The sequence below is a fragment of the Rhinoraja longicauda genome, chromosome 7, assembly GCF_053455715.1.
Source record: "Rhinoraja longicauda isolate Sanriku21f chromosome 7, sRhiLon1.1, whole genome shotgun sequence".
NCBI classification, from domain to species: domain Eukaryota; kingdom Metazoa; phylum Chordata; class Chondrichthyes; order Rajiformes; family Arhynchobatidae; genus Rhinoraja; species Rhinoraja longicauda.
In genome coordinates, this window is record NC_135959.1 from 24,823,717 (window position 1) to 24,848,355 (window position 24,639).

Sequence of the window (24,639 nt, forward strand, 5' to 3'; positions counted from 1 at the left end):
CCAGTTTTATTGAAAACTGCTATGATTTATTGGGGAATTCCCAATTGGATCCAGCATCTAGGTCACACAATCTAAGATCAATTTCAATGAGAACTTTAGGACAAAGATTTAGGAAGGAAAAAATAGTTTAAAATATCATTTTTAATTTTATATTTTAATCTTTTATAAATGTTTGGCTTACTTTATTCTTTTTTTCAAATGTAGATTATTTTCAAATGTCACATTCATTTAAAGACGTTTAAAATCAGTGACTCTTCTCACAGTTCGCAAAACGTTGGCCCGGCTTTGCCAGCTGTCAACAGCTTTCAATAATGTTTTGGGGGCAAGATCTCTGCAATGCATAGCCCTAGCACAAATATCAATTGGACCTTACGGCTGGATTTCAGGGTGTGATAACCAGTAAGGTAGTCACACCACATCTACTCCATGGGTGTAGTCAGACCATGGGCACTAATTCTGGACTGGGAGACTGATATATGACTAAGCCTCATGTCTGAAGACATTAATCCCCAGAGGGAAGCACTGAGATTTTCTTTTCTAACCAAACAATACATTATATCCAGTCTGAAGAAAGGTCTTCCCTCCAGAGATGCTGCCTGTCCCGCTGAGTTACGAGTCTGTGATCTATAATCCTACTTAGGAAAATTAACGTTATTAGATCTGGACTAAAAATCCAATGTGATTAACAGTGACCACAAAATTACTGGTTTCTTGTTAGAGAACATTTGATTTACTAATATTCAACAGGGAAGGATTGGTGCCATTTTCCTCTGGTCTGAGATTCAATGTTATAATTGACTCTGAACAACCTCCTCAATTCATGGAGCATTTTGGATGGGCAGTAAATGCTGGAATTGTCAGTCATGTGCACATCCCATAAATAGATAAATAAAAACACGATGAATCTACATTGTTAATACTCCAAATAAAACTAGATGTGGAGATATTCAAATGATATTCAAGCATTGTACTGAAAAATAAATAAAACATTTTTATCATCCTACTCAGGAAGATTAAATAATGAAACTGCATGACTTATATTCTGTTCCTCTCATGTCCGAAAGCAAAATGATTCACTTTTTTTCCATTTAAATGTGGATGACTCAAAGTTATGATAGATTTTTGTGGACAAGCTTTCAAGTTCTAAGAAGCTATGTACTCATGCATGTATTGATGGACTGTCAACTAAGGTTCATGGGGTAGTCTGTCATCTCTTGGTTAGTTGCTTCGTTGGATTGTATTTTGCTTCGTTCAAGACTAGAGACATCAGTGAAAGGTGCAAAATACAGGTCGCTATGCCCACAGATTGTTCCTTCCATCGCTCTGCTCAATAACCGCATAATACCCTGAAAGTGAAAAATGACTTCACTCTGAAGTGTAAGAAAATAGCTGATTGTTTTACTTATTAAGACATATTCAAGAGTCATTAACAATGAAGCTGTAGACCATTCTGTGTCATTGCAATGGAAGCGTAAATGAATATACCTTACGATACAATACGATACGATAAAACTTTATTTATCCCAGGAGGCAAATTGATCTGCCAACAGTCATAAAAAGCACAAAATACATGAAATATGAAATTAAAGTAATGAGTGGAAAGGCTTGGGGAATGTGCAAAGATTGAAGCGGGTTGGGGGAGGCGTCAAACTCAGTCCCAGTCTACCCCATGACAGAAGACCAATTAATTTACAGATTCACTAATCTTTGTGAAGTGGAAAGAAACAAGTGGAGAAAATCTACATAAAGCATATATAACAGCACAGAAAGAAACCGTTTAGAACATTGGGTTCATGCAGGCCCCCAAGAGAGCAATCTCAATTGTCACATTCACCCTCTCCTTCCTTCTCTGCATCCCTGCAAAATATTTTCTCTCACATGCCCATGAACTTCCCTTTGATTCACTTTGTCAAGTATCAAAGAGAGAGAGAGTAAGAACTGTTGAGATACATGTGATTTGACCTTCAATACAATATAAGGGAGTCATAAGTAGGAGTGGCCATTTTGTGATGGGAGTGCATGATGAGAAAAATACATACGTATTCTTATAATTAAGAATACCAATTTGATTAGATGTTTTGTCTATTCAGTCCTTGGTTGAATGATAACTTGAAATGATAGATTTCAGAATTGTGAGAGCATGGGCTGAGGTAAGGTCAAAGGCTTCCTCCCAAAGGTCGATCAAAAACTCATGTAAACGAAGGAGGGTTTAAAACATCAGTATCGTCAAACTGGGAATATGTTTCAGGTCAAGGACATAACTCCCTGACCTGATACATTAACTGGTTACTCGTTTCTCTTTCCACAGATGGTTGAGTTCTTCCATCATTTTTATTTTTATTTCAGATTCCAGAATCTGCAGTTTTATTCGTGGGAATATTCCAAAGATTAGGAAGGCTATTGGAAGGGGGTCCTTGGGAACCAGTTGCTGTATTGAAGCATTTGATTTAATTGATAGAACAAAATCAGAGAATTGGAGGTGCTGTTCAAAGTTCACATTCCTGCCTTCCTGTGAATGAAGGACACAATGATCAGGGAAACACATGCTTTGGAATGAGTTTGTTAAGATCAGAGGCAAAGCCAATTCCTTATCTTAAACTAAAAAAACAACCAGCAATGACCAGACATTACAATAATGACCAGCAAAGGAAAGTATGCTGGCCACTTACAGGGCAATACACGTTACACTTATCCTTGGGCTGTAACATGAACATTTTCGAAATACTTTGAAGCAAGGTGAGATCTCTAGATCATGCACTCTAACTGTTCACTAAATTATTGTAAATTAAGAGTTCATATTAAATTATATAATGCTTCATTTCATTGAAGTGAGAATTAGACTGCCTTTCAGTGTGATTAGATAATGGCATTAGACAATGATATTAGGGCATTTTGATTATGTAACTGGAATTGCATTGACCCATTTTGCAATGTAAGAACATAAGAAACAGAAGCAGGGGTAGCCAAACAACCCCTTGATTGTCTTCGAATGTATCACAAAATGCTGGAGTAACTCAGCAGGTCAGGCAGCATCTATCTAGGAGAGAGGGAATGGGTGACGTTTCGGGTCGAGACCCTTCTTCAGACTGATTGTCTTCCGTCATTTACCATAACACCATTTTCTTGCTCTAATCCAAGATTCTTCCATTACTGTCCAAAATAACTATCAATCTTATTTTAAGTACATTCATGGACTGAGCCTCCACAGCGCTCTTGGGAAGAATATAAAATATATGGCTTTTTAAACCAATTGTGCCATTCATAATATTGTAATTGGTCCTGTATTTCACTTTCCTGTCTAATCCCCATTTCCCTTGAAATTCCAAAAAATCTATCCTTCTAAGCCATTAAGTATGCTACCATTTGCTGAAGATAGTATCACATTTAATGCAATGTGTCCCAAAAAGATGTAGTTTGTTACTACAGCATGTTTTTAATGCTTCAATTTCAACTTTATTTTTCAGAAGGTCATTGTGCAGATATTGGTCATCAAATATGTATGACCACAGTACCTGGGTTTTTTTCTCGGCATTGAATGGACAATTAGCCCCAATATATTGGTTAAGAATGGTGTGTTGGTCTCTGGGTGAAAAATGCAAAAAATTGATTAAATTAGGTTAGATTCGTTTATTGTCATATTCCTTGAAATTCCTTGTTTCCATGAAGCTCAGAGAGTACACTGTCTACATGATAATGATAGATAAAACAATAAATGTAATTGCAAGTGCAAAGCAGTAAAATCATGCAAGGATTGCAGTGCAACCTGAGGTAGTGGGAAACAAAAAACTAATAACCAAATAAAGTAGAGTAAGAATAAGAGTACAGAGTAGCTCTCTACGAAAGGAATGTAAAAGATAGACACAAAATGCTGAAGTATCTCAGCGGGACAGGCAGCATCTCCGGAGAGAAAGAAAGGGTGACATTTCGGGTCATTTCATCCAGTCCATCTTCAAGGTGCGTTGCATCTGGAAAGTTGGAAGCATTGTCTAGGATAGATAATAGACAATAGGTGCAGGAGGAGGCCATTCGGCCCTTCGAGCCAGCACCGCCATTCAATGTGGCTGAACATTCTCAATCAGTATCCCGTTCCTGCCTTCTCCCCATACCCCCTGACTCCGCTATCCTTAAGAGCTCTATCCAGCTCTCTCTTGAATGCATTCAGAGAATTGGCCTCCACTGCCTTCTGAGGCAGAGAATTCCACAGATTCTGACTGAAAAAGTTTTTCCTCATCTCAGTTCTAAATGGCCTACTCCTTATTCTTAAACTGTGGCCCCTTGTTCTGGACTCCCCCAACATTGGGAACATGTTTCCTGCCTCTAACGTGTCCAACCCCTTAATAATCTTATACGTTTCGATAAGATCTCCTCTCATCCTTCTAAATTCCAGTGTATACAAGCCTAGTCGCTCCAGTCTTTCAACATATGATAGTCCCGCCATTCCGGGAATTAACCTAGTAAACCTACGCTGCACGCCCTCAATAGTGGAGACCAAAACTGCACACAGTACTCCAGGTGCGGTCTCACTAGGGCCCTGTACAACTGCAGAAGGACCTCTTTGCTCCTATACTCAACTCCTCTTGTTATGAAGGCCAGCATTCCATTGGCTTTCTTCACTGCCTGCTGTACCTGCATGCTTCCTTTCAGTGACTGATACACTAGGACACCCAGATCTCGTTGTACGTCCCCTGTTCCTAACTTGACATCATTCAGATAATACTCTGCCTTCCTATTCTTACCATGGATGCTTGCACCATAGTCATTCCCTTCTCTCTCTTCTACCTTTGAGAATAAAATGCAGGAACGTGAAAGCATGGATATCCAGATTTAAGAATAGCTTTATCCGCTTTTTCCCCACTGCTATCAGACTCTTTTATATTCCTTGTGTAGGAAAGAATTGCAGATGCTGGTTTACGCCAAGGATAGACACAAAATGCTGGAGTAACTCAGCGGGATAGGCAGCATCTCAGGAGAGAAGGGATGGGTGACGTTTCGGGTCGAGACCCTTCTTCAGACTGAGAGTCAGGGGAGAGGGAGTCTAAAGAAATGGAAGGGTAATATGTGAAAACAACAGATCAAAGCAGATGATAATAAGGGACAAACCTGTGATGGATCGGGCAGTGTTCACCACTCTCACCAGTTTCAGCCTGTCAAGAGCAGAGCAGATGCCATAGCAGGCAGAGATGCACCCCATCAAAATACTTTCTATAGTGCATCCACAGAAGTTCCATAGAATCCTTGTGGACATGCTGAATCCTCTCAAATGCCTAAGAAAATAAATAAGCCGGTGTGTGCTTTCTCGATCACTGCATCAATGTGAAATGACCAGGTTAGGTCGCTGGGGATATGGTGCCCATCAGCACCATTGATGAGACTGGTTGTGTCCCAAACCCTTGCACCCAACTTCCTTCCCTGTGTCAAAAAACAACTTTTTCATCTTGCTGACATTAAGGGCTAGCTTGTTGTCCTGACAAAAATACAAATACAAATTTCTGGACTGCACACACAGATGCTTGTGGGAAAAGGTTGGTCTGCATATGTTAAACAAACTGATCTCGGTTTTATGTTCACTTTTATAATCAAATTCAGGTTAAGGTTTTGAAATAGTCCTCACAGCAAAGAGGAGATTCGATTTGGATATATAACATCATGAATGGTTTTGAAAGGCTAGATAGAGGAAGACTGCTTCCATTAGCAGATTATCCAGGGCTGAGAGCCATGGATTTAATGTTTTGGGCGGAAGATACAAAGGAGTGATCCCTTGTATACATCACAATGGCCACTTAAATGTTTTTCTTAAAATACTTTTGTAAAGTCAAGTCATAAGGTCACGTGATAGGAGCAGAATTAAGCCCATCGTCTACTCCACCATTCAATCCTGGCTGATCTATCTCTCCTAACCCCATTCTCTTGCCTTCTCCCCATAACCCCTGACATCCGTAGGAATCAAGAATCTATCTATCTCTTTAAAATCTCCATTGATGGCCTCCAACAGCCTTCTGCGGCAAATAATTCCACAGATTCACAATCCTCTGACTGAAGAAGTTCCTCCACATCTCCTTCTTTAGGGAATGCCCTTTAATTCTGAGGCTAGTCCTAGACTCTCCCACTAGTGGAAACATCCTCTCCACATCCACTCTATCCAAGCCTTTCACTATTCTGTAAGTTTCATTGAGGTCCCCCTCATGCTTCTAAACTCCAGCGAGTACAGGCCCAGTGCCATGAAACAGTCATCATGTGTTAACCCATTCATTCCTGGGATCATGCTTGTAAACTTCCTCTGGAGCATCTCCAGAGTCAACACATCCTTCCTCAGATAGGGTTTGTTTTTGTATTCTAGCCCTCATGAAATAAATGCTAGCATTGCTTTTGCCTTCCTTACTACTGATTTGATTTGCAAATTAACTTATTGTGAATCCTGCATCAGCACTCCCAAGTCCCTTTGCACCTCCGATTTCTGGATTTTCTCCCCGCTTAGAGAATAGTCTATGCCTTTATACTTACTACCAAAATGCATGACTCCACACTATACTACATTATATTCCTTCTGCCACTTCTCTGCCCACTCTCCCAACCTGTCCAAGTCTTTCTGCAGAGTCACTGCTTCCTCTTCAGTACATGCCCCTCCACCTATTTTCGTATCATCTGCAAATTTGACCACAAAGCCTTCAGTCCCTCATCAAATCATTAATACACAGTGAAGATTAGCGGCCCCAGCACCGACCCCTGCAGAATTCCGCTAGTCATTGGCAGCCAACCAGAAAAGGCCCCATTTATTGCCACTCTTTGCCTTCTGCTATCCAGCCAACCTGATATTCATGCGAGTATCTGCCCTTTGATACCATGGGCTCTCATCTTCCTTAGCAGCCACTTCACAAAACCATGCTGACTTTGGCTTATTTTATCATGAGCTTCTAAGTACTCCGTAACCTCATCCTTTATAATGGACTCTAAAATCTTACCAACTACTGAAGTCAGACTAATCGGCCTATAGTTTTCATTATTCTGCTTTGCTTCCTTCTTGTGCAACAGAGTAATATTGGCAATTTTCCAATAATCTGGAACCACTCCACAATCTCTAAAGCCACCTCTTTCAAAACACTAGGATGCAGTCCATCCGGTCCAGTTGACTTATCCACCTTCAGCCCTTTCAGCTTCCCAAGCACCTTCTCCTTATTAAAAGCCACTCCACCAACTTCCACCCCGTGACTCTCTTATATAAAGTATAAAGACATTTTATTTCACAAAGGAACAAAATAAAAGACAGGAGATCTTTTGGTCTCCTGATCATGTTCCAGTGTCCAACTAGATGATGGCTGATCATCTCAAGTCCGTTTCTGCTCCATTTAAGCAGCCTTCGCTCTCATTTGAGGACTATCTTGGCCTTGCATGTATTCAGCAAATGAGAATCTAGAACTCTGGGTTCGAAAATTCCAAAGATTTACCACCAAAGTGATAAAGTTTTACATCTCAGTCCTGAATGGTCAATCTTTTAATGAAGACTCTTCCCTTTCTTCCTTGTTCTAGACCCTCCTGCTCGAGAAGGCAATTTCTTGGCAACTACTCTTCAAGCCATCTTTGAATCCTAAAGTTTTCAATGAAATCTTCTCATTCTTCTAAACTAGAAAAGACTAACTTTAATTCTTTTTCAGGAGGCACCCTCTCATCCCTGGAATCAATTTGTTGAATCTACTCCACAGTAAGTTTATAGGTACAAATTCTCCACATATGTTATCAATAACCCTTGGACAATTGTAAGACCTTCTTCCTCTTACATCCTTAACTACTTGCAATAAACATAAACCTATTTTTTTAAACATAGGCACTTGATAAGTTACAAAACTAATGCACCATACCTGGGTAGTTTGGAAGACAAATTAATTGATAAAAATTGACAAGAGCTGCAACATTAATTTAATATACAGCTTGAAATGCAACTGCACTGCATGCCAAATTTGCAGACATGCATACTCATGCAAAGAAAAGCAGCTCACTAAAATAGTGCCAGTGATTGATGAAATCCTTTTTCATGTAAAGTACTGCATTTGCACTCAAGTACAAAGAGCATCGTGTCAACCAAAGCTCATTACAAATAGAAAGTCGCGGCTGAAAGTTTGTAATAAGTGAACGTATTATCTGTAAATAAAGCAGGGTGTATAATGAAGGCAGCTGTAATTTCCGACAAATTTATTAGGATGACTCTGCCTTCTTCCTTTATGAATACAAATGATGAAGCTCGTAATTAGAGAACTGATTGGAATTTTAAAGAATCCATCCTTTACTTTAAAGGTGGCTTGGCAGAACTGCTTTAACAAAAGGTATAATTTATATATAGTAATTCAAGCCACAATTCAGCTTAAATAAACTTGTGTTCTGCTATGTCATTCCTCACTAAACTATATGAAAATGCTAAATCATTCAAATTTGAGGTCAAATAAATTACATTGTGATATAAAAGTTGCAGGGCATACGAAATGAGCTGAGAGCATGAATCATTCAATAAGCCAGTTTAACTGTGAATTATAGAATATTGAAAACATCGTTCAGGGAACATTACCACAGCAAAAGCTCTGCTTTTACTTCTAAATCAAATGATTGCTTGATTGAACTTGGATTCTGAAGGCAAAGCAGAGTCTAGAGGGTGTACTTTGCATTGAAACTATGTCCTCATTCACAACTGCTAAATAATGACTTCTCCCATGCTGTTCTTATGGGTCCCTCACCCACCTCTGGAGAACTCAAAGGTCTTAAAATAAAATACTACTCTCATTAACAATAACACGGGAGGGAGTGCACTGCCTCGATAGTGGAGCAGGCTATGGAGGCGCTGCACAGCCTAGGGCTTGGCTAGTGTGGGCGCCGCTCCATGGGGCCGAGCACGTGGACTGGTTGCGGCCTACAGCAGTGGAACAGCAGTGGAGGACACCACGGCTATGCTTGGTCAGGCTGACCCCACTGTACCACCAGGACAACAGGCCTTCATGGTCAGGATAAGAACCCTGCACTTACAACAACAGTGACTTGAAAATGGCACCAATAACTGGCATTTCTGTATACTGTCTCAATGTACTACTGCTATACACTCGCACTATATCTAAGATGTTTATCTAAGATGTATCTAAGTACTTACGTCTTGTGATACTTTTACTGAACTACTGTACAGATGCTCCTTGATTTACGATGCTTCGACTTATGATATTTCGACTTTACACTAGTGCACAGCGGTAGAGTTGCTGCCTTACAGCGAATGCAGTGCCGGAGACCCGGGTTCGATCCTGACTATGGGTGCCGTCTGTACGGAGTTTGTACGTTCTCCCCGTGACCTGCGTGGGTTTTCTCTGAGATCTTCGGTTTCCTCCCACACTCCAAAGGCGAACAGGTATGTAGGTTAATTGGCTTGGTGCATGTGTAAATTGTCCCTAGTGGGTATAGGATAGTGTTGATGTGCGGGGATCGCTGCTCGGCGCGGACCCGGTGGGCGGAAAGGGCCTGTTTCCGCACTGTATCTCTAAACTAAACTAAACTAAATGGCAGCGAGCCGCTGCACCCGGTCAGCCACGCGATCAGGTGTATTAAATGCATCTTCGACTTACGATATTTTCAATTTAGGATGGGTTTATCAGAACGTAACCCCATCGTAAGTCGAGGAGCATCTGTATATACAAAAATGAAGTTCACATTACCTTCGTACAAGTGACAAATAAAGTAGCATTGAACCAGGCAATGTAGTGCAGAGTCTCCATTCCTTTCATATAATAGATTTTAACCTAGTAATTAAAATCTGGACCACAGAATTAGATTGCATGGAATTAATTAAAGGTGGTCTTAAAATAAAATACTACTCTCATTAACAGTAAGCATGGATGCTTTTAAAAGCCTAGATGTTTCACTATTGTCATTCACAGAAGGACATATACTGCCCTTATGTGACCTGCACAATAAGAGTTTCCAGCCCCACAATTTTCAGGGAAAATTGGGAAAGAACAATGAACGCCAGAGCTGCTGATGATGTCCGCATCTTGTCAGGGCCGTTTTTACAGCATTATGGGCCCCCGGGCAAAGCAGTGTACTGGGGCCCCTACCGTTACTCTCCCCCACCCCCCTTTCCCTACCCTACCTGTCGTGCCGGCGAAAAGCACTTACCGAAAAACACTTAGCAATGGACTTAGGGTGCTACATTGTTGCGAAAAGCACTTACAGATCGCTGTGAGAAGCACTTAGTGACCGAAAATGTTGCGGAAAAAGCACTTATTGAACCTACATTTTTAAAGTAGTATTTATTTATTGCAAGTCACTTAACATACACAGATCAGCATGGGGCCCCTATGCTCGTGGGGCCCCGGGCAAGTGCCCATCAGGCCCATGCATTAAGACGGCCCTGCATCTTGTGGATAAATAAATGAAGAAAAATACACGATCCTGACAGCTTTGACAGGAGTTAAGTGTAAGGGCAGATCCTCACTTCTTGCTGAAAGCTTTATAAAAGTTTCTGAAATAGTGGGTGCACATTGCACTGAGCATCTAAGAGTTTGCTCACAAAATGCTGGAGTAACTCAGCAGGTCAGGCAGCATCTCAGGAGAGAAGGAATGGGTGACGTTTCGGGTCGAGACCCTTCTTCAGACTGATGTCAGGGGGGCGGGACAAAGGAAGGATATAGTTGGAGACAAGAAGACAGTGGGAGATCTGGGAAGGGGGAGGGGAAGAGAGGGACAGAGGAACTATCAATGTTGGAGAAGTCAATGTTCATACCGCTGGGCTGCAAGCTGCCCAGGCGAAATATGAGGTGCTGTTCCTCCAATTTCCGGTGGGCCTCACTATGGCACTGGAGGAGGCCCATGACAGAAAGGTCAGACTGGGAGTGGGAGGGGGAGTTGAAGTGCTCAGCCACCGAGAGATTAGGTTGGTTAAGGCGGACTGAGCAAGCGATCGCTGAGCCTGCGTTTGGTTTTGCCGATGTAAAGAAGTTGACATCTAGAGCAGCGGATGCAATAGATGAGGTTGGAGGAGGTGCAGGTGAACCTCTGTCTCACCTGGAAAGACTGTTTGGGTCCTTGGATGGAGTTGAAGGGGGAGGTAAAGGGACAGGTGTTGCATCTCCTGCGGTTGCAGGAGAAAGTGCCCGGGGATGGGGTGGTTTGGGTAGGAAGGGACGAGTGGACCAGGGAGTTACACAGGGAACGGTCTCTGCGGAACACAGAAAGGGGAGGGGATGGGAAGATGTGGTCAGTGGTGGGGTCCCGTTGTAGGTGACGGAAATGTTGGCAGATGATTTGTTGGATACGCTGGCTGGTGGGGTAGAAGGTGAGAACGAGGGGGATTCTGTCCTTGTTACGAATGGGGGGAGGGGGATGTCCTTGTGAATAAATACCTTCGATTTGTACCAGCATCTGCAGTTATTTTCTTACACTATCTAAGAGTTTGCTGTTGATTTCAATGGAAGTGAATTTTATAATGTACAGTCACTGCGGCAATACACATTGAGTGTGACTGATGTTGGACAGAATTAGAGATGCACACATGAGTTAATGACCAGGAAATGCATAAACTTAGATAGACACAAAAAGCTGGAGTAACTCAGCGGGAGATGCAGCATCTCAGGAGAGAAGGAATGGGTAACATTTTGGGTCAAGACACTTCATCAGACTCTCGACCCGAAACGTCACTCATTCCTTCTCTCCTGAGATGCTGCCAGACCCATTGAGTTACTCCAGCATTTTTGGTCTACCTTCATCATAATCATAATAGTACTTTATTAGTCAAGTATGTTTTGCAACATGTGAGGAATTTGATTTGCCATACAATCATACCAATAAAGAACAACAAGACACCCAAACACATTTTTAACATGAACATCCACCACAGCCATCATTGTGATGGAAGGCAAAAAAATGTTCAAACTTCTTCCCTTCTTTGTTCTTCCGCAGTTGGGGCACTCAAACCTTCCGTAATCGGGGCGATCTTGGCACCCGCAACTGGCGGTCGAGCCCTCCGCATCGGGGATCTCAGCTCCCCCGTGCCCGGCGATTAGGCTCCGGGTCGAGGCTGGTAGAACCTCCTGCGCCTTTGGAGCTTCCCGACATCAGTCTCTACCCGAGACTGTGAGCTCCTCGATGTTGAAATCCGCAGCCAGATGTCATTGGAGCGTCAATCCCAGGCTCCGATGGTAAGTCCACAGCCCCGCGGTGGGGCTCAAAGTCAGACTTGAGCAAAACCACCAGCTCCATGATGTTAGGCGGCAGAGCGACCAGAGATACGATCAAATTTAATTAGATGGTTAAGCCATTAAACAGTTAAGCAGATGATAGAACGATGATTCGTCATAGACACCAACAGCAAGGAATGATAGAAGGGAGTAGGAAGAGCATGCAGAAGTCTCCTAGAGTCATTCACCTCAACAACAGGTATACTCCGAAGATAGACACAAAAAGTTGGAGTAACTCAGTGGGACAGGCAGCATCTCTGGAGAGAAGGAATGGGTAGAGATGGATAGAGAGACCCTTCTTGTCTCGACCCGAAACGTCACCCATTCCTTCTGTCCAGAGATGCTGCCTGTCCCGTTGAGTTACTCCAGCTTTTTGTGTCTATTTATGGTTTAAACCAGTATCTGTAATTCCTTTTTACACAACATGTATACGCCATTGGATACTGCTGAGGGGAATGCAGCACCAGCGATCAGATGTGTGGCAACAGTGGGGAAGAAAAAAATCAGACAGCCATAATGATAGGAGACTCGTTGGGGGGACAGACAGGAGATTTTGTGGCAGTATCCAAGACTCCAGGATGGTGTGTTGCCTCCCTGGTGCCAGGGTACAGGATATCTCTGAGCAACTAAAGAATATTCTCAATCAGAATGGTGAGCAGCCAGAAGTCGTTGTGCATGTTGGCACAAATGACATTGGTAGGAAACGGGATAAGGACTGCAGAGTGAATATATAGGCAAAAGATTAAAAAGCAGTACTGCGAGGGTAGTAATTTCAGGATTACTTCTGTTGTCATGTGCTAGTAGGGTAGTTTAGTTTAGTTTAGTTTAGTTTAGTTTAGTTTATTAATATCAGGTGTACTAAGGTACAGTGAAAAGCTTTTTCTTGCATTGAAAAAGGACGATAGGAAAGATCAAGACCTGCTACAGGGGTCACGGTTTCAAATTTTTAGACCATTGGGATCTCTTCTGGGGTAGAGGTGACCTGCACAAGTGGGGTGGGTTGCATCAGCAAATGGCGGCACTGCGCAGCAGCTGCAGCTCGCCTGCAGTCCGTTTGTATTTTGTGTTTTTTGTTGTTTTCTTTTGTCTTAATTGTAGTGTTTGGATGTGATGTAGTGTTTTTTGTGGTCGTGTGCTACGTGTGGGGGGGGGGGGGGGGACTATAAAAATTTATCTTCCAAACGGAGACGCAACCTTTTTTCTGGGTCATGTCTCCGTTCACGCTGGGGCCTACCATCGGCCAAACACCTGGAGCTGGTGGCCTCCAGCTGGGACCACCTGGGGCTCTGGTTCGCAGAGCCTGCAGACCGGACTTACCATCTGCGGAGCTGGCTGCCTTCGGAGGCTGTGGTGGCGCTGCGAGTGCAGCTGCGACTCGCCTTCGGAGGCTCCGGAGGCTTCGGGCCGCGGGCCGCGTGGATGTCGGAAGCTCGCAGGTCCCTGGGTGGGGGCCAACCTCGGGAGCTCTGGCAGCGGCAGCGTCTTTGCCCGAACTGCCCGAACTGCCCGAACTGAATCGCAGGGCTTGGGTCAGCCCGCTGCGGACCTTTCACCGTCCGGCGCAGCCTGGAATAGGCCGCGGGATTTTTTCTCCGCCCGGCGGGGGCTTCAATGTCGGGAGCCCCGACCGCCCCGACGTGGCAATTTCAACAGCCTGACCGCGGGAGAAGACGGCAGGGAAGAGAAAGTTATTCTGACCTTCCACCACAGTGAGGAGGTGACTGGAGGAAACTCACTGTGATGGATGTTTTTTTTGTTTTATGTTGGTTTTGTAATTGTGTGTGTTATTGCTTTATTTTTTTTGCTTCTTATTGTTGGACCGTGGGTAACAGAATTTCGTCCAAAAACATGTTTTTAGATGACAATAAAGGCTATTCTGATTCTGATTCTGCTGATCAGAACTGGAAAGGGAATTAATATTCTTGCAGTGAAGTTCACTAGTGCGACTTAGGAGGGTTTAAACTAGAGAGGCAGAGTAGTAGGTCAGAAGTTGGAAGGAGTGATGGGATGGGGGAGGAAAAGAAGAGATTGTGGGAGCCTTGATGAAGTTCTTTAGCCACAGGCAAGGTCCCAGAATACTGGAGAGATAGCAAATTGTTTGTATATTCAGGAATGGAAGCTGATAAGTTCCTGGGAATTATAGGCTGGTGAGCCTGACAACAGTGGGAGGGAAGCTAATGGCGAGGATTCTTCAGGGTCGGACTTGAAAGAGAATGGGTTAAATGGGGATAGTCAGTATGGCTTTGTGCAGGGGAGGTCGTAACTAAATTGTTTGAGCAGTTGACAAAAGCGATCAAGGAGGGTAGGGCAGTGGATGTTGTCAACATGGATTTTAGTAAGGTACTAGACTAAGTGGGCCCAAAGTTGGACCCAAACCTCTCCTGCATTGGTGCAACACCCTGTCCTCCTCCCCCTCCCCTCTCTCCTCAACCACCCCCTCCCCTCTCCCTTCTCCCCCCTTCCCCCCTCCCTCCTCCCCTCCCCCTCCCCTCCTTTTAAACTTTAAAATGTGAATAGCTTTAAAAATATAACACCGATTTCAATAAAAATTACTTGCATTATCACTAAAGTGACAATGGTGAGTAAGGTGGGCCTAAAATTGTTGCGCTATCGTGTACCATTTTGGCTGAGGTTCAGTCACAAACAAGATAACAAACGAGAGTTTTAGTATATAGATTTAATAAATTCCCCCATGGTAGGCGTATCCAGAAGATTAAGACGCACAGGATTAACTGCGACTTGATCGTATGGATTCATATTTGGCTTACTGATAGAAGACAGAGTTCTGGTGAAGGCAGATAAAATAATGATATTTAAGAGGCTTTTAGATAGGCACATGGATATGCGGGGAATGGAGGGCTATAGAACTCATGCAGGCAAAGGAGAATAGTTTAACTTGGCATCATGCTTGGATGGGCATTGTGGACTGAAGATCATGTTCCCGTGCTATATTGTTCTGTGTTAGGTTTTCCAATAAAATTGGTTTCAGAATGGTGTTCTGCCTCTGCAGCAAACATTTAACCCATTGAATGTAGGTTCCATATCTGTTAAATTGGCAACTCATTACTTACCATAAAGATCTTAAATTGTGCTGCTGTGAAGTGTTCCATGAATATTCTTGCCTGGTAGAGTAAATGCTTCCTTTGTACTGGAAATGATCTTGACTGGAACTTGATAATGGTTTTGGCTGAAGAACTGATAAAGGTTTAGAGATTATATTTTTGTAATGTATAATGCACATAAACTCCTCCCAGACCACATGAATCTACAGGTTTAAAGATTAAGCTCTGCTGCCTTCAATTTATGTTGTTACTTTTGATATTTATAAAAGATAACTAGACCAAGTGGACACGTTGTGCCCAAACCTCTCCTGCATTGGTGCAGCACCCTCTCCTCCCCCCACTCCCCCACTCCCCTCCTCCCCTTCCCCTCCCCCTCCCCCCTTCCCCTCCCCTCCTACTTCCATTACTACTTCCATTAGCACCAAAGGGATGACGGTGAGTAAGGTGGGCCTAAAATTGTTGCACTATCGTGTACCGTTTTGGCTGTAGTTCAGGAACAAACAAACAAACAAGAGTTTTAGTATATAGCTTTGATACATTAGCTTAATGCAGATACAAACTTCTCCTTAGAACTGGGCGAAATGTTGAAGCATTAATGCTAGGTTGCTTCACAAAACATTGGGAATATTCTCATCAATCAAACCATCGATAGATGAGTTGCTCCAATTTTTGGGGGTTATTTCAATCAATTAATTTCACTGTATTTTATTTCAATATTGCATTTAAGTCAGACTGTTAACAATTCAAATCCTATTCTAGAATTGGTGGTGTAATAGGATATTTCAATTCAGTTGGAGGCTTTTGGATCCAATTTTTAGCCGAGCCTTCATTGAATCCCAATTACTTTAACATGTTTAAAACAGATTGACCCCAGTAACTATAAATCTATATCTGCCAAAAATGTCATTATCGCTCCATTATTCATCTCCCTGCAAGGAAATGTCACATGATTCTGCTAGCATTGCAAATTTCACTTCTGAAATGGAATATTGATAACTCACTGGATTACTTTGCGAGGAATAAGAGAAGAGTTAAATTTTTAGGGCAATATTTTCACAAAATGTATTTCTATTTAATGTTCCTGTGCAAGTTACAACGTTTTAAAGTCATCTCTAGCATTTCAGCTGGACACTACCTGACCTTTTAAAACTGGAAGAGGCTAAAGTGAATGGCATTTTCAGCAATCATCATTGTAATGACCAACCTATTGGTCATGCAATTTTAAAACTCTCACCCATGTTTTCAAATGTGTTACATTTAACACTCCTCCCTTTCTCCCTCCAGTCCTATCCCCAATCTCTGTATGGGCAATGCATTGTTTATCTGTTTTGCTCCACAATTGGAGGCCATGCCCTCAAGTCTCATGACTCTAAGATCTGAAACACTCAAGACTAAATAAGAAAGTAAAATCAAAAGAACTAAAAGCAGGACAAGACCTTCTACCTCATTGGCAATTTAATGAGATCATGTCTAATCTTTTATTTCTCCTAAATTTCCTGCACTATATCCATATTTCTCTATTGCACATTTCTTGTTCGGTGAATTCCAAAGATTCAGCACTCTGGTCAAAGAAACTTACTCTCAAATCCAACCTAAGTATTTCACGCTAATGTGAGATGGCGACTCTTAGTTAAAGACCCCGCAGCCAGAGCAAACATCAATTTTGCAACTATTCTGTCAACTATTGTGCAACTGTTCTGAGGCCTCTGAACTCTGTCATCTCTGGGTTCGAACAGGTCTCATAACACCCTCAAGTCTCATAACCTTTGAGTTTCACACCACACCACCACTGGCATTAATCACACATCTTGGCACAGTGGTAGAGTTGCTGCCTTACAGCGTTTTCAGCGGCAGAGACCCCGGTTCGATCCCGACTACAGGTGCTGTCTGTATGGAGTTTGTACGTTCTCCCCGTGACCGCATGAGTTTTCTCCGAGATCTTCGGTTTCCTCCCACATTCCAAAGACGTACAGGTTTGTAGGTTCATTGGCTTTCTATAAATATAAATTGTCTCTAGTGTGTGTGGGATAATGTTAATGTGTGGGGATCGCTGGTCGGCGCAGACTCAGTGGGCCAAAGGACCTGTTTCCATGCTCTATCTCTAAACTAAACAAAAAATCTCATTCAGTCCCACTCTAGCTTTGATTTTCACCCCAGTACACTCTGATTTCAATTATCAATCTTACTTCTGCCGCAATTAACTAGCAAACTCCAACATTTCTAGCTCGATTCTATGTAAATTCCAATTCTGGATTCAAACCCTTCTAAATCCAATACCATACCCCTGATTCCTCCATTCCAACCTCGAGCCTTTGGAATCAGTGTCTATTTGGCCTCTTCCAAATGTATTTTCTTCCAATGTTTCTAATCAGCAATTCTCTAGCTTTCCACCCTCCTCTATCCCTGAATTTCCCATCCTTCTCACTTTCTTTTCTGTTCTTGTCTTGAGGGCCAGCTATATGCCATCCACTTCTATTGGGTCACCACTGCAGGGAAATGGCAGCAAATATAGACATTGGATCCTTTAAATATATTCACCAGGGTTTGGGAAAATGTCATTGTTTAGGAAGTTATCCCTCTTTTCTCCAGGTAAGCATTTAACCTGTTGCTCTCAAAATGAAAATAAAGGCCAATCTTTTTAATTGACATGATTACATTGTGAGGTCAGATTGGATTGTGGGAAATTCTAATCCATGAAGTATAGAGTGATCAAAGAAACAAGCTCAAATGTCCAGATGAACAGCAAGACCACCACACTGCTGAACCAACATGGAAGACATGGTGCAAAATTTCATCCTCTGTTTTACATGTCATGCATAAAATAATTGTGTTGAAGTCAGGTTCGGAAGAGTTCTATTGCATTGAAATCAATGGAACATAATTTGAATACAATGTGCATATTACCATGCCAAATAATTAGTTCTTACAAAAGTGCTCCATATGTTCATCTGTCAGCATTTGCAAAATATATTCAACCCAATACTCTTGTCATCTAAGCCTGTTAACTGTACAAAAATTTTATCTAATTTACTTTGTTAGCATTTCTAATATTCGCCTGACTAGGAAATCAGTTTTAATAGGTAGTCATCTCTGGTTATGTTACAGTTCAGATTCTAATTTTTTTTTGATTTAGAGATACAGCGCAGAAACAGGCCCTTCAGCCCACTGGGTCCGCGCCATCCAGCGATCCCCGCACACTAACACTATCCTACACCCACTAGAGACAATTTTTACATTTGTCCAGCCAATTAACCTACATACCTGTACATCTTTGGAGTGTGGGAGGAAAACGAAGATCTCGGAGAAAACCCACGCAGGTCATGGGGAGAACGTACAAACTCCGTACAGACGGCGCCCGTAGTCAGGATCGAACCTGAGTCTCCGGCGCTGCATTCGCGGTAAGGCAGCAACTCTACCGCAGCGCCACCGTTTATAATTAGAATCTGAACTGTAACACAACCACAGATATCTACCTACTAATTGTTTAGTAGTAGGATGTGCTGATTGTTTTAACTTCAATGCATTAATGAGGAAATGTTAATTCTTGATTTCCATTGGCAAAACAAAAATAATATTCAATTCAATTCAAATATCTACCTGAACAAAAGGACTATGCAATTTATCTGTTTAAACGTTTCTATCTTTTTTGAAAAGTCTTGTATTCTCCCCTTCACATGCCTCTGTAATCTCTGCCAACCTGATAAGACTTTTAATTCCTTTAATTACAGTCTCTGAATTTAAACAATAAGGGTTCAAGGTTACAAATCACAAACTATGCTCCCACTAAATTAAACAAACCAGAATTTAAGGGTAAGTGAAAATCAGGAAAAGAATTGCAGGCACTAGAAACCTGAAACAAAACCTTTTGTCATCAACCTGAAATATTGTTGTTTCTCTTTGCCAGAGCTACTCAGTCTTTTCACCATTTTATACATTTGCTTTACATTCAGTTACAGAAATAAACAGTTACTGAGACTAGCCAGCTGGTCAGGCAGCATCTGTGGAGAGAGAAACAGAGTTAACATTACAAATAGGTAACCTTGATAACTGAGAAAAGATGCAGAAATGGTAGTGGCAGGGCATGAAGGAAAAGGAGAGACCCAATGGGGAAGGTCTGTGAGAGAGTGCACAGAAATATTCCATATTTATGCTAAGAAAGAGTTTTAACAGACTGCTAAATTACAGGGTTTGCCTGCATGAAGTGTATATGGGAGAAGTAAATATTCAAACCTGCTAATTATTTCTACTTCTTTTCAGATTTTCACCATATGTCATAGTTAATTTTAATAATTGTGATTTCAAGTAATGATTAATTGATATGCAAACTTAGAAAATATCAGATAAGCTGACCATTTCTGACAGTAATGATCACAAAAACTAGAAAATCACATCCATGTTGGAACTTCATTTAAGTGCCAAAACTAATTTCCCATCTATTTTGGATGATGCAATTTCATCACCTTTCATAATTCCTACCAATATTCCATTAACAATATAATGGGCAGTAATTCACATTGCATTTTCCAAATATCCTCCAAAATGTATAAATGATTCAATACTTGCTCTAAGATTGCTTTGACCGGTGCAGAATGAATTGTTCTTGGAGGAAAATTGCTCAACAAAAGACAGGACAAGAAGATATTGAGTTTCTTTATAGATAGACAAAGAACTAGATACACTCTGGTCCATAAATTAACTTAATGCATTGCTCGATAATTTAGCACTGTCCAAATGCCACAGTTCCCTTAAACCTGGCCTCCTAAATGACCTGAGATATTGGCAGGCTCAGGATATTGGCCGTTCCTCATCTTAACATAACTAGGATGCCCACTCAGAGTCCATGATTTGACCGACATGTTAATGAACCATTAACTCAAACTCTTGACTATGCGGCATAATCATCTGTCACGCAGAGCAATACATTTATTTAATATTCATATTTTCATATTTTCTTATGATATAGAAGGCGACCATTCACCCCATCCAGTACATACCTGGTCTCAGAGAAATCCCATCTGTCCTACGTTCCACTTTTTTCCCCATACTCATTGTCTCTCAGATGCTGATCACTTGGGGAACAGTTGTTTAGTTTAGTTTAGAAATACAGCATGGAAACAGGTCCTTCAGCTCACCGAGTCTGTGCCAACCAGCAATCCCTGCACACTAACACTATCCTACACACAATTTACAATTTATGGACAATTTACAAATTTTACCAAGCCAATTAACCTACAAACCTGTACGTCTTTGGAGTGTGGGAGGAAACCGGAGCACCCGGAGAAAACCCACGCAGGTCATGGGGAGAACGTACAAACTCCGTATAGACAGCACCCATAGTCAGGATTGAACCTGGGTTTCTGACGCTGTAAGGCAGCATCTCTATTGCTGCACCACTGTGCCGCCCATAACATAAAAGTTACTCCCCAGCAGAGAATTGAACCCCAGGCAGGGATGCTAATCACTATACTACTGAGGACTAGTCATTTTTGTAGTGATTTACTACCTGTGCAGGTCCAATTGAATCTCTCTTTCAGTATTGTCCATCCTAAACTAATAAACATGAAAAAGGACAAATGACTAATATAAATCCTGCCATCTTCTCAGAATTTGTTTATTCTCAAGTTGAAATGAATGATAATGATGACTCCAGGGAACTTATATACCCTTATCACTAATAGATTTTTTATTCCATGGTAGTTAATGTCCATTAAACTATGAGAAATGTGCCACTGATCTTAAGGGGAACTTCAATCAATTTCAGGACCATGTCCGTGATAAATCAGATTGCAAGAGAGCAGAGGAGGAGGGAATTTAACAAATTAAAGATTTATTTATGGAAGGTATATTTAGCTTTCCCAACAGTGATCTCATCTGTATGGACATTTGATACTTTACTCAGTTGTTGATCGGAATACAAATATAGGTTCCTGAGGGGCACTTTTGTGCTCTTGAATGCTAGAAACGCAGTGATCGAGATGCAACAAAATCAGCTCAAGATTCATAATTACATGTTAGAATCTTGAAAAATTACTAAAAGAATAAACTTTAACGGGGTTGTGATTGGGAATAAAGACTAAATCAGGAAAGGGATTGATAGAAGGACAAGATTTGTGATAGGGAAGAGGATGGAGATGGAGGGGACTTGAGGCGATCTGAGGGATTCCTTTATCAGCCAGAGAGAGGGCTGAGTACTTGCAATGCACTGCTGGAGAGAGCGGTTGAAGCAGTCTCGTTGACAGCATTTAAGAAATGTTTTCCGGGGAACATAAATTTCTTGATACACAAGGTGGCGGGCTGGAAGATGGGATTAATATAGATGGGTACCCGTGTGGGCCTAACGTATTAACTGTAGAATTTGACATTTATCCTTTGTTCAATGTGAAAAATGTTGTGTAAAAGCTTATGCATATTGCTCTGACCTTCTTAAATAAGATTCTATTGAAATTAATTTCCAAAGATGATGAGAATACCTGCATGAGCTGCTAAATTGTGCATTTAGCACATGTAGTCATAAATAGATTACTGAGCCATGTGTGGCTTTCTCTCCTCCCATGCTACCTGAGCACCTTTCAACATTCCTTTTTAAAAATTTCTATCCACCTTTCCCAAATAGCCTCTAGTTAAGTCTCTAGCCCCATCCCACCCCCCCCCCCCCCATCCCACCCCCACGGTGCAGTGTGTTGTCTCTTCCTTGATTCTTTCCGTCTGTTTTCATGGGGTTGTTTCCTATTTAAGCTCCTGCTCAAAAATCCTATTCAATTATGAAGACAATTATTTATCATAATTGGGCAATATTTGGCTTCGTGTAGGAAGGAACTGCAGATGCTAGTTTACACCGAAGATAGACACAAAATGCTTCAGTAACACAGCGGGACAAGCTGCATCTCTGGAGAGAAGAAATGGGTGACATTTCTGGTCGAGACCTACCTCAAGTCAAGTCAAGTCAAGTCAAATTTATTTGTCACATACACATACTCGATGTGCAGTGAAATGAAAGTGGCAATGCCTGCGGGTTGTGCACAAAAATAATTACAGTTACAGCATATAAATAAAGTTAATAAGTTACTAAACATAGCACAAAAAGTGTCGACAAAAATTTAGTCTCTGGGGTTATCAAAGTTGACAGTCCTGATGGCCTGTGGGAAGAAGCTCCGTCTCATCCTCTCCGTTTTCACAGCGTGACAGCGGAGGCGTTTGCCTGACCGTAGCATCTGGAACAGTCCGTTACTGGGGTGGCAGGGGTCCCTCATGATCTTGCTTGCTCTGGATCTGCACCTCCTGATGTATAGGTCCTGCAGGGGGACGAGTGTAGTTCCCATGGTGCGTTCTGCCGAACGCACTACTCTCTGCAGGGCCATCCTGTCCTGGGCAGAGCTGTTCCCAAACCAGACTGTAATGTTGCCGGACAGGATGCTCTCTACAGCCCCAGAGTAGAAGCAATGAAGGATCCTCAGCGACACTCTGAATTTCCTCAGTTGTCTAAGGTGGTAAAGGCACTGCTTAGCCTTACCCACCAGTGCGGCAATGTGCGTTGCCCACGTCAGATCCTCTGCGATGCGGACTCCCAAGTATTTGAAACTGCTCACCCTATCCACAATAGACCCATTTATCTCCAGTGGCGTGTACGTCCTTGGATGTTTAGCCCTTCTGAAGTCCACAATCAGCTCCTTTGTTTTAGTGACATTCAAGAGGAGGCTATTGTCCTGACACCAGAGTGCCAGATCAGCCACCTCCTCCCGGTAGGCCTTCTCATCGTTGTTGGAGATCCGGCCCACCACCACAGTGTCATCAGCAAACTTGATGATGGAGTTTGAGCTGAACCTGGCCCTACAGTCATGTGTGTACAGGGAGTACAGTAGGGGGCTAAGGACGCAGCCCTGGGGGGATCCTATGTTCAGGGTGAGGGAGCTAGATGTGTGTTCCCCCATCCTGACCACTTGGGGCCTGGCAGTGAGAAAGTCCAGGACCCAGGCACACAGAGGGGTGCTAAGCCCCAGTTCCAGCAGCTTCTCAACCAGTCTGCTGGGGACTATTGTGTTGAATGCTGAACTAAAGTCAATGAACAGCATCCTCACATAGCCCCCCTGGCTGTCCAGATGAGAGAGAGCGGTGTGTAGAACCTGGGAGACCGCATCATCCGTGGACCTGTTCGGACGGTATGCGAACTGTAGTGGGTCCATGTTGCGAGGAAGGAGGGCGCAGATGTGCTTCTTGACTAGCCTCTCCAAGCATTTCATGACAACCGAGGTGAGGGCCACCGGTCGGTAGTCATTTAAACACGCTGGAGAGGCATTCTTTGGCACCGGTACAATGATGGATCTTTTGAAGCATGCAGGGACCACGGACTTTGCCAAGGAGAGGTTGAATATTGTGGTGAGCACTGGAGCAAGCTGAGTAGCACAAGACTTTAGTACTCACCCAGATATACCATCTGGGCCTCCAGCTTTCCTCGTGTTCACACGCGTCAGTGCCCACCTCACCTCATGCTCGGACACCGAGAATGTGTGCACATCCCCGGCGGTGGATCCCCCTCCAGCCTCGCTAGCCAGCGCCCCTTCGGTGCTGTTTTTAGACGGCGAGCTGGTGGTGTTACCCGTCTCAAACCGTGCATAAAAAGAGTTCAGGTCATCAGCTAAGGAGGAGCCGGCACTTCCGGTTGAGGGGTTGCTGGACCTGTAGCTAGTTATAGTCCGTAGCCCCTGCCAAAAGCGCCTGGTGTCCTGCTGCTCCATCTGTGACTCCATCTTGTCCCGGTATCTCTTTTTTGCATCCTTCACTGCCCTTCGCAGTCGGTAGGACTCTCCCTTGTAGTCGTCCATGTTGCCGGATGCCAGGCCGGAGTTGTAAGCAGCGGTGCGAGCATTCAAGGCCACGCGAATAGACCTGTCCACCCAGGGTTTTTGGTTAGGGAAGATACTGACCCTTACCGTGGGGATGATGGTATCAGCTATTGTGGCAATGAAGTCCGTAACCGCTTCCGCAAACTCATTTACGTCTTTGGAACTTGCTTGGAACATGTTTCAGTCGACTTCGCTCAGTGCATCCTGTAGCATGGCCTCTGAATGGTCAGCCCACCGCTTTACGTCCCTCGTCACTGTCGCTTCCCGTACTATCCGTTGTTTGTACTCCGGCAGCAGGAAAATGGCAGCGTGGTCAGATTTCCCAAAAGGAGGGAGAGAAACGGCCTTGTAGCCTTTCCTGAACGGCGTGTAGCAGTGGTCCAAAGTTCTTTCCCCCCTGGTGACACACGTGATGTGTTGGTAGAAGTTGGGCATGACCTTTTTGAGATTTCCCCTATTGAAGTCTCCAGCCACCAGCACAGCCGCATCAGGGTTCTTGTTTTGGTGTTGACACAACACATCGTGTAGGGTGGACAG